This window comes from Adiantum capillus-veneris, chromosome 25 (genome assembly GCF_014529385.1).
Source record: "Adiantum capillus-veneris isolate H3 chromosome 25, ASM1452938v2, whole genome shotgun sequence".
NCBI lineage: Eukaryota > Viridiplantae > Streptophyta > Polypodiopsida > Polypodiales > Pteridaceae > Adiantum > Adiantum capillus-veneris.
This window is the reverse complement of record NC_140955.1, coordinates 27970892-27982182: the sequence shown is the minus strand read 5'-3', so window position 1 is coordinate 27982182 and position 11291 is coordinate 27970892. Positions and strand designations below refer to the sequence as shown.

Sequence of the window (11291 nt, the reverse complement as noted above, 5' to 3'; positions counted from 1 at the left end):
TGAAACTTTTCAAATAGATAATGGTCTACTTAATGTGTACAAGAATCATACGATAGAGCTCTTGAAGATCTAATATATAGCCGATAGTAATACCAATCAGGTCACTGTAAATAGCTCAAAGTGTCCAACATACCAACTTGCGAGCTACCTACCAAGAGATACAGCCATGGTCTCATCATGACGTGTGGAAAATAAATGTTCCCAACATCATGGTACATCTATCTACCAAAGGGATATGAGTTATGCTCAATATTGAGACCTACACATATATAAAGATGCACCAACACAATTAGTTTTGCAGAGAACATAGAGTGGACTCGGAGAGAGAGTTGAGACATTGTGAGGCATGACATCATCTTGTATAGAGAGTTGTTAGCCCGGAAAACACACTCATTGTAATCAAGGTTTTATCCTTTGGCTTGGGTTTAAGGGTTAACCATTCAATCTCTCAAGAAGCATCTATATTGTGTCATATGTTGGTGACCTCATAGATCAGGTCAAGTCTAAGCCGTTGGCATAAGGTAGGCTCCCATATACCTAATAGAAACCTCCAACCAAACATTACACCATTCGGAAGTAAGTAATTCTCAAAATGTTAATCAATTATTTCACAAAAAAGTGCCCTTAGGCAAAAATCTATAATAGAGTGTTGATATAGAGGCAATGTACATATAACTTTGCTTCCAAAATGGGACATTCAAGTAGCCTTCTTCTTCCGCAAGTTACACAACCTTCCACAAGTAACCTCCTTCTTCACAACCTACAAGTTTCATCAAAGGAGATGTAAGGAGACATTTTCCCCTTCCTCATACAGATTTTTTTAACTTCCTCTACCAATACTCGAGTTAGAGAATAAAGAGGGGGTCAAAAAGAGTTGTTAGGAGAAGTTAGAGAGTTAGATTTTTGAGGGAGGAAATAGCATCTTCCTCTAAGCATTGGGTCCATAGACCATGCCTTTAAGGTTACCATGTAGAGGTAAGAGAATTGGTGAGTTCTTCCATCTTAACTTCCTCAAGCGCCTCCAGCATCATAGCCCAAAAAAGCATGAACCCGATGTGGGTAATCACTAAGCTCTAGGCTCACCCAAGAAGCTAGGATCAAAAGAGGTAAAATTTTGATGGTTTATCTAGGAAGAGTAGCTCTAGATGATTAAAAGCATACCGCCCTACTTTTCTAAGAAGTTAGTGAGTTATGCACCCTAAGATGAGGAAGAGCCCAGTTCTTCATGGATGTTTTTCACCACCACCATCTTTCTTACTGATCTCTTTCATTGCTTTTAATCCCTCTAGAATCCTTGTCCATAGTGGCAAGGAGCCTAAACCAATCATTCAAAGTGAAATAGAAACAAGGACTGAGAATCATCTGCGATTTCCTTAGAACCCTCAATATCTGAGATACATCTAATAACCAATAAGCTGGCCTTAGAAATAGGCTCAATAGGAAGACCAAGTCCTTGTAAAAGCAGGATTATCTAAAATTTACACATCATATACATCAAGGTATTGATTTAGGCAGCTATGTCCTACTATAGGTTTTAAATAAAGCTCTTTTCTAGCTCGAACTATCTTTTCAGAGGTCTTTTTATGCTCCACATCATTGGAAATGATTTTCATCCTGACAATCAATCTGTAACGAATAAAATCCTAAAATAGTGGGAAAGAAAAGGTGAAGGTGAAAGTAGGAATAAGTGTCCAACTAACTGACATAACCAACCTATCAACAAAAGATATTATGGTTGTGTGAGGGATACTTTCTCAAGATTAGCAAGAACCTACCTTAAAACCAATCATCTCTTAAGGCACTATGGTTGTCAAGTATCAAGGCCAATCTAGAGAGAGCCTGGATTTCCAGTATGACAATCGAACTCGTCAACCTTGCATTCAAGAATGCATGTTGCTCTCTTCTAACTCAAATATAACTAGCACAAAAGAACATATACTGTCCAAAGAAACCATAGATCAGAGACTAATATTAAAAGTGTTTGTATAAAATTCTTAGTATCAAAGAGTATTGTAAAAGGTAGTATGAACGAACTATCATTCTAAGTAAAGAGGGAGCATTTCTTGTCCATCCTACTAGGGGTACTTTGTATAACAACCATTATTTCAGGAAAAAGGTGGACTCTCACTTGCACCCATGCAACCAAACAAAACATTCAGATAGGCTGGGCTACTTACGAGAGGTGTATGCAAATCCACTCCAATTAATATCCTTCACTTTTAAAAATGACAACAGCTCATCAGTTAGCCAACCACCACACAGGTTAGTAGTAGAAATCAACAAGGTACCCTACCCTGCACAAGAAGTTAGTTTAGGCAGAAAGTTTCAGATCCAAAAGTCTATGGGCAGCTTTCAAAGCTAAGCAATGTAGCCAATACCTGTGACAACCAATGGTTAGAGATAAGCAAAGAGGGGATTTAGCATCAGAAAACATATCCCTCCATAGTGTTACCCACATCTATATAAAAGGGTGTCATGAGGACATGGCAACTACCAACCTTCGTTGTTGGTTTCTTTCTGATGATTTTCGCTTAATTTTTGAGACCCTCTATTTGAAGTTGCAAATGGCCGGACATTGTATGGCCGGTGTGAAACAGTAGTTTCACCCGCAATTCGAGTAGTAAAAGGGTGTCTAGGCTCAATTCAAAGTCATCTAGGTCCCCTCGCCGCACTTAAGAACCATAATCCGCACATTATTTAACAATGGGCCCGATAAGATAATGGAGGATAGAGAGTGTTGTTAAGTGTTTCATTGGGAGAAAAGCCTATAGATTCACACTACTCAATACGTGCATAAGAATTTCCAAGATAAACAAAAGGGTCTGTGTGAATTATGGCATTGTGCACGGAGTGAAGATGAAGCCATTGTTGCATTGATGTTGGGGGTACCATTGTAACATAGCGCTAATGATCAACAATAATTGTCAATCCAAAGGGATAAGCTATCCGACTAAGGGATGGAAACACTCACCATTTAGCGAGCTAATCATGGAAATACGAATGAAAACTCTATGAAATGGGATTCTTGGTCTATGAAGGAGCTAAGCCATGATGTCTGACAATCTACACATCCACTTCTCTTCACCTCAAATCAACCCAATTACACACGACACACACATCACTAATCATATCATGCATGGTCCCAGTGGTAAAAGATGGTCAGATGACCAATGAGAGTTCAATCAAAGCATCTCCTAAAAATTAGGAAACTGCTATTTTGAGCCATGAAATCTGTTCGCGTCATTAGCTCCGGAATGACAAGAGGAACATTTCATTACTCTGCTTCTAAGTCAACTGAGCAACCGGTGAGATATTTTTAGACCCAAAAGTCCAAAGCAAGGAATTAATGCATGAGTGCCACTTGGCACGTTTTTGGGCACTTTCCAACTTAAGAGAGAGAGAAGCGTTAAAATAAAACGTGGGCTGCATTTTTCAACCATACGGTGGATTGTTGCAGGTACCAAAGCTACTATGTGCAAGCTTTCCCTCTTATGTACAGTGTAGTGCAAGAAGTGATGTCCTACATACACACTCTACACTGCTCTCTCTCTCCCTACGTACAGTAATGTGATGCCCCACAAGAGGGCTGTTCATTTGACCTATGTACAGTTGTGTGGTCTTATGCTTCTGTGCCAAGGCAAGAACCTCTTCGAGTAGGAACAGGAGTAACTAACTGCTACTCCAAAAGCAAGCACCCGTGAGGGTGATAAACTCACTTCATAGGTCCATTTTCAGCGCTGGTTATGCGCTGTTTTTGGACTGTTTTGCAGCCGTATGGATGCCAGAAGCATTGGGAACAGTGCCCCACTGTTAGAGGACAGTTATTGGACTGTTTAGGGCTGAAAACAGGGTAAAAACCAATAAATACAGCGAGCTGTAATTACTGTTTTTGGGTTGAAAACAGAGGGTTTATGTCTTTGGAAGCGAGTTCTAGCAGGGGATTTGTTCAGGGCAAGTTTTGGGGCCGTTATGCTACCGAAATTTTGCCAAAACAGGTGTGATCTAGTTGGATACAGGTAAAGATCCCAAGGACTCTAGTTTTGTAACTTTAACCTCTAAAGGAATAAAGAAATACCGAAAGGGGCACCAGTTTTTGGGGCCTACAGGTTGTCGGCGTCTGCTCGGAGCATTCTAGCTTCTGAGCCGTGTGTGCTTTGAAGTGTCTCATTACAAGTTTTTATTTGCAAAGTTTCTCTTTGTCCTAAAGTCTAAAGTAAAATTGCGGGTGAAAGCCTGCGTCTACCGCCCTACGGCCGGTTTCATGGTTCCGTTGCCCGAACATAATCGCTTTTTCCTCAAGAACTGAGCCTCAGTTGGTTTCGTGAAGACACAGAGTATAGGAACGCGGGATTACACTATGGCCGACAAAGGGAAGGGCATTATGGAAGAGGGTTCCTTTTCGAAGGACAAGCAGGATATTCCTACAGTGTTTGAGGTTGGCGAGAGTTCACGGCAACCCCGGTATGTTGATGTGAATGCTCGACCAGTACAGGGCTTTATGACTGGGCAACTTGAAGATAATGCATTTAAGACTCAGTTAGTTGCCACCGTCAACGTGTTTTCCCGACTCGTGCAGAACCCAAGGTTTAATGAGTTTTTGCAAGCGCCACCACTGCCACAGCAATCAAGGCAACTTACACAACCCGTAGAGCCTGTTGAGGCTCAAGCCCAGGTACTTCATGCGTCCCAGCAGAATAAGGAGCACTGGCATGTTGCGGAGTCAGGGGCTCCAAACGGGTTCCTTCCGTCCATGAACAGGTGGTTAGGACGCCTATTCTACAAGCTTTGTCAGTTCAGCCCGCCACCTTTCCAACCCCGCATGTTGCGTTACAAGGACAGGGAACCAGTTTCCAGGAAATGCATCAGGTTTTTCCACCACCCACCGTACATCTTGGGTATCTCGGAGGTGGATCAGTGTTTCAGAGCATGGTTGGTTATATGCCTATATGCTAGGAACAGTGTTTGGGGGTATGATGCCAAACCCCATGTATGGTAGCATCAGCATGCAGCAAGGCTTTCAGAGCAACCAAGGCCAGTTCGGGCTGCCACAACGTAATTTTGGCATGGCTGGTTTTTCTGGACAACAGCCAGATATGGCACCTATGATGCAAAATGTCAATGGCCAAGACGCAGCGATGACCCTATCACAGTGCCCATGTTGTAGACAATTCCTTATGACAACTTGGGGGTATTGGAAAAGCCGAAAGCTTACAAAGAAGGTGGTGCAGCTGTAAAGTTTAGCACTTTCAGCGGCTTTGAGGATAAGGCAAAGGCTCTTACTTTCCTCCAGCAGTTTGATACAGATTATGCAGGAGGGAATTTTACAGAGGCCTCTAAGGTCACGAAAGTTGTCACTTTCTTGAAAGACAATGCGCTTATATAGTGGACGACCCTCTTGATGCAAGGACAGGCACCCGCCACATGGGTATACTTCAAACAAATATATGCATCTGCCTGGCTGTCAAATGAATTTGAAGCCGATGTCATGACGGATTGGCACCAACTCACTGCAGCTACTTGCAAGAGCCTACAGGAGTACAATCGGAGGTTTTGTAAAGCGTTGATTTCAGTAACCTCCTACAAGTTTGTGCCACTGACAGAGCAGATTGAGAAGTATTGTTGTGGGCTGCCTAAAGGGCTTCTTGATTACTGTACAAAGAACAGAGTGGCTACTCTCACTCAGCTTATGGAAGTTGTAAACATTGGTCTTGCCTTGTTAAAGGGAGAGGACAGTGGGTTTCCAGGCAACGTGAAAGGGAGGCAACAAAAGAAAAATTCAGCGAAGAAGCCCTTTGTGAAAGCGGCTCTTGAAGCATCAGAGGGGTCAAAAAAGGACAACAAGAATAAGGACTCAACCAAGACTTCTGAAGTGCCGCCAAAGAAGCCAAAAAGGAAGCCTTCTGTGCGCAAGTCGCTCGAGGAAAAGGAGGTCTGGATGGCTGAAATTGATTGCTTTTACATGCAAGCAGCCTAGAAGCCCTTTGTGAAAGCGGCTCTTGAAGCATCACAGGGGTCAGAAAAGGACAACAAGAATAAGGACTCAAACGAGACTGCGGGCAAAGAAGCCAAAAAGGAAGCCTTCTATGCGCAAGTCGCTCGAGGAAAAGAACGTCTTGATGGCTGAGATTAAATGCTTTACATGCAAGCAACCTAGTCACTTTGCTGCAAATTGCTACGGCAGGTTTGGTGCCAGATATGGTGGGTGATAGCCCAAACACAGATGCCAGCGAGTTATGCAGAGCATGGATAAAGTCACAGATTAGACAACACTCATCTTCTTTGATCCAGGTGCCAAAGCAAACTTTATCTCACCAGAGTTAGCTATGAAGCTAGACATCATAGTTGAAGAGATGGGATACACGACAGAGGCAAGGTTGGCATGTCCTGGCTACTCAGAGTGTGTTACTCCCATCATTGGAAAGTTGCATCTACATATTTAGTCGTATGACACAGAAGAATTCTATATCATGCCATTGGAAGGGTGCGTTGCTAGGAATTCCGTGGATGTTCCGAACACATGGCGTATTGGATGTCTGCGACAAAACAATCACCCTTCAACATAGGGGCAAAACTCATGTTTTGGATGTAAAGCTCAAAGGGGAGTCTGTCCCTATTGTATCTGCTTCGGCTATCACTTCTGTAATTAAAGATCATCTTTCTGTGTACTTGATCTTTGCAGGTGATGTTTCAGATAATTGTCAGTCAAATTTATTCTGTGTTAGATAAAGAAAGGTCAGCATTTTTGCGAGAGTTTAATGACTGTTTTTCTGATTCATTGCCGTAGCAATTGCCGCCGGAGAGGCCTCAAAACCATGCAATAGATTTGGTGTCAGGGTGTAGCCCACAAAACAGACCTCCCTACAGGGTTAGTGCGGCGCAGCAGAACGAGATTATGAGCCAAGTAGAGGAGCTTTTAGAGAAGGGATTGATTCAGCCTAGTTCTTCACCTTTCTGCTCCCCAGTGCTTTTAGTGCAGAGGAAGGATGGCTCTTGACGCATGTTGTGAGATCCCCAACCCACCATTACCAAAATTGAGATGGGGTCCTTGACAGGTCTCTAGGCCTAATAAAAATCAAAGTCTCTAAACAAGAAAAATTCAAAGAATAGACCTTTACCATTGACAATGGCTTGAGTCTATAGCCCTAGAAGAAGACCTAGTCCTGTCTCGCAGCAAAAACGGGACAACATTTTAAAAGTCCAAAACTATTTCAGCCCTATAACTTCCACAAGTTGGGCCGAGATATCCTAAACCAACGCTTTTTTCCCCCTAACATATATGAGGGCACAGCCGCTGGTGAACTCCTCTTCCAATTAGAGGAGTTTACTAAATGCTTTTAGTGCGCCGGAATGGATAGTTACCTGACTAATCAGGTCCTTCCGTCCATGATTGACAACCTTAGTCAATCCCCACTTACCACCCCGCACTCACACATGATCCTTTTCTTTTATAATTACTATCACATTGTTTTAACATTTAAAATAATGGTTTCTTTTAACTTTCTGGCATAGTGATTCCTTCAATCAAGTATTAAGACAGCATTGAAAAGCATTTCTTTTACCAAACAGACATCTTTAAACTTAAAACAGGGTATTGTCCATCAAAAATATTGACCATAGTAACTATGACCAATACTCTTCTTGTCTCAAGACCGCCTAAGGGTGAAAAAACGGCACCATTCCTTGTTCACAATCCGGGGTGGATAAACCCCCACCCAAGGTTCGCGGGCGGCTCCCCTAGGATAAAAACGGTATCCTAACTTATGTAGAAACATCAACTCTCACCAGTAGGCCTACTACTAGCCCGGCTTCGTCGTCGTGTGACACTCTAGTTCTTTTTGGAGCTCCGCTCTCATCATCAGATGTAGGATTGGCTCGGGTCATTTTAGGTGCCATAACTTCTTATCCGTGGATAATCAGCTAGAGGTTTGCTCTCTAGTGATTTTTTAGTAGAGTTCTCCCTATGTGAGAGAGAAATGACAAGGACTGTCACAAAGTGATGACGTGGCGGACAGTAGAAACCCTAATTTCTGCCAAAAACCCTAAAATTCATGCAAACCCTAATTTTTGCCAAAAACCCTAATTTTTTTTTAATTTTTTTTTTTGGAAAATGATGAGCGACGCGAATTTTGCTGTTGCTTTTTTTTTATAAAAAAAAGAGAAAAGACTCTCAAGAGAGAGAGAGAACTGATGCTTTTGATTTTAAAAGCTTTTGGGGCTCTGCTTTTGGGCATCCCTTGTAACCTTTAAATTAGTGGTGAGGGCCTCACTTCTCAAAGCATCTGGACGCAGAGTCTGAGAGTGAAACCCTAACCGCTCTCTTGTACTTTGATGATTGATTAATATAAAAAGAAATACCGAAAGGGGCGCCAGTCTTTGGGGCCAATATCTCTAGGCACGGAACTCCACCGGGCCAGTGCAAATCTATTGTGATCTATGAATTGTTTTGAAGTGGTTATTTGGTGCTGTCGCGGTTGATTCTTGACTTGGAGTGTCCAAGTTTGTTACAGTGGTATCAGAGCACGGCCGATTTCTCTTCTACGGGAAATCCGATCCCCGAATTTTTTTTTCCGCGGCACCTATGGCTTCAGGCAATGATCAGTCGACTCCCTCTGCATCTGGAGATGCGGGCTGGGATCACAACGAAGATTCAGGCAGAGAGTATGGCCCGCCTTGGCCTACTTAGGCGGAGCGGCGAGAGATAGAGCGTCGCCAGTTGATCAGCGATGCAACAATGATGATGCTCAATTTTGCCAAGGAAGCGAAGATGGCAAAATATATGAACCAGACCTCTTTGGAAGAGGTACAGATGGAGTGGCAGAGAACCACAACACCACTCCCGAAACCCGCTCTCAAGAAACCTTCTGCCTCCAAGAAATATACGGAGAAGGAACTGGAGAACGTGGTTGATGCACGGATTGCTCAGCTTTTTGACACGCAAAAGAAAGCCAAAAAGCACGGCAAAAAGCAGAAGAAAGGCACTGACTTCCCGAGATATTTGGATCGTCGGTCGACATTTGACAAGGCAAAGAAATTGAAGAAGCGCGTCAAGTTTGAAGACCTACCCAGTTCTTCTTCTTCTTCTTTTGACAGTTCTTCTAGCTCCTCGGATTCGAGCGAAGAAGACAGAAAAGGTAAAAAGCGAAGCAAGAAGCAACGCTTTGGAAAGGGCAAGAGAAAGGCAAAGAAGGCTAAATCTCGCCCAGAGACTGACAGTTCTACTGAGGACTCGTCTACAGACAGCTCAGATTCCGATGACGGAAAGTTTTATGCGAACAAGAAGAATTTTTACAAAGCCAACCAGTATGACTTTCTCGAAGATAAAAGCAAGAAAGTTCGAGAGTTTAAGGAAGGTGGCCACTCGATCAAGTTTGATACTTTTCAGGATACTCAGATGCTTCGAAGGCTTTGTCTCTTATACAGCAGTTTGACATCGCTTTCGCGGGAGGACGCTATTCAGAGCACTCCAAGATTCGGAGAGCTGCCTCTTACTCTGAGGGGAATGCTCGTACTTGGTGGTCCACGCTTCTATTAAGCAAGACTGTGCCAGTTACATGGCTGAAATTCAAGAGGCTTTTTATTTCTTCTTGGTTGACTCAAGAGTTTGAGCGAGATATACGAGCTGCTTGGAACCATCTCCGGATGACCAAGAGCGATACAGTGAATTCTTATTGTGAAAGATTCTGGAGCTCTTTTCTACCCGCCTCTTCATTCAAGAAGATCTCGTTCAGAGAACAAATTGAGCGGTTTACCTTGGGTCTACCTACAGAGATCCGAGATCACTGCTTGGAACAGAAGTCAGCTTCTATTCAGGAGTTGATGAGTCATGCGAAGCGGGGCTTTGCCATTCACTCTGGCAGTCTGACCTACCCCACAGATGAGGCCATGACACAACGAGCCAAACAGACTTCTGGGAATGAAAGTAGAATGAAAAAGAGCAACCCAGAGAAAAAAAAAGGATGCACGACCCAAGCTTACTCCTGAGGAGAGAGCTCGCTTCATCAGAGAGGGGAAGTGCTTTGGATGCGGGAAACATGGACATATTTCCGCAAAGTGCCCTGATAAGGCACAGAAAGAACAGAATGATAAAGACAACGACAGGTCTGAGAGTTCGAGAGCAGCTGAGGAATGTGGCAGAAAAGGCAGATAGAAAAGCAGAACTGGTACCACATGGCATGGGACTTGCACCGAATCAAATGAATGAAAGTACAAACTTTGCCGTTTTTTTTTGGGGCAAAGTGAAGGATCAAGAAGCTCTTTTGAAGGAGCCAAGGCCAACTTCTTTTCACTTGGAATTGGCGGCTCGATTTGGAACTGCGCCCGACAGACTGACGCCACTGGCGGAGGTAGTTCGACTGGCACCCGGATGGGATGTTGCCATTACACCGAGCATTGGCAAACTTCGTTTGCAATGACAGGGGTGTTCAGGGCACGTGAGTGACGTTCTACTCGGGATCCCTTGGTACCACAAGAACTACGCCGTGGTTGACTACCGGGCCGAGAAAGCGACTTTGATAAATGAAGGGCTTAGAGATTGTACTTGATGAACTTCAGTTTTCTTACTCATTCTTTTGGGAGAACTGAACCATGGATAAAAGTTGAATATGTTTTGACCTGAAGAAAAGAACGCCAAGATTTTTTTCTCCACGCTCATGCCGATTGCTTTTGAGAGGGCCTGAAGATCATACCATTGATCTGATATCTGGAAGCACACCACCGAATTGGCCACCTTATTGTGTGAGCCGAGTACAGAATGAAAAGATTATGAACTCAGTGAAAGACCTCTTGGAAAAGGGTCTTGTCCAGCTTAGTACTTCACCGTATTGCTCTCCAGTGTTGTTGATTTTGAAGAAAGACAGATCTTGGAGAATGTGCATCGATTATAGCACTCTCAACGAAATCACCATCAAGAACAGATTTCCGATTCCTAGGATCGATGATATACTCGACAGGTTACAGGGATCCTCGTGCTTTAGCAGGATTGACTTGAAGAGTGGATATCATCAGATCAGGATAGCGCCAGGAGATGTCTACAAGACAGCTTTTCGGACGACTTTTGGGTTATTTGAGTTTTTGGTGATGCCTTTTGGCTTAACCAATGCTCCTGCGACATTTAACCGGATGATGGACAGGATTTTTCGAGAGTACAGGCTATTTGTTGGCACTTTCTTTGACGACATCATTGTTTTCTCCAAGAATGAGGCAGAACACAGAGATCATCTGCTTCAAGTCTTTCAGGCATTACGAGATCACACGTTAGTGATTAATGCAAAGAAAAGTGAATTTTTTTCCTA

At 43.3% G+C, this 11291-nt stretch overlaps 1 protein-coding gene across 3 annotated transcripts in view; it reads right to left on the bottom strand.

The window, feature by feature from the left end:
- Positions 1–240: 240 nt before the first annotated feature.
- The window catches only part of LOC147424621 (uncharacterized), a 77375-nt gene continuing 66324 nt past the window's right edge, over positions 241–11291 (bottom strand). For all 3 annotated transcript variants that reach the window (XM_086500758.1, XM_086500746.1, XM_086500747.1), the window contains one exon: positions 241–760. The gene's annotated coding sequence lies outside the window, so the exon portion shown is untranslated. The remainder of the gene's footprint in view (positions 761–11291) is intronic.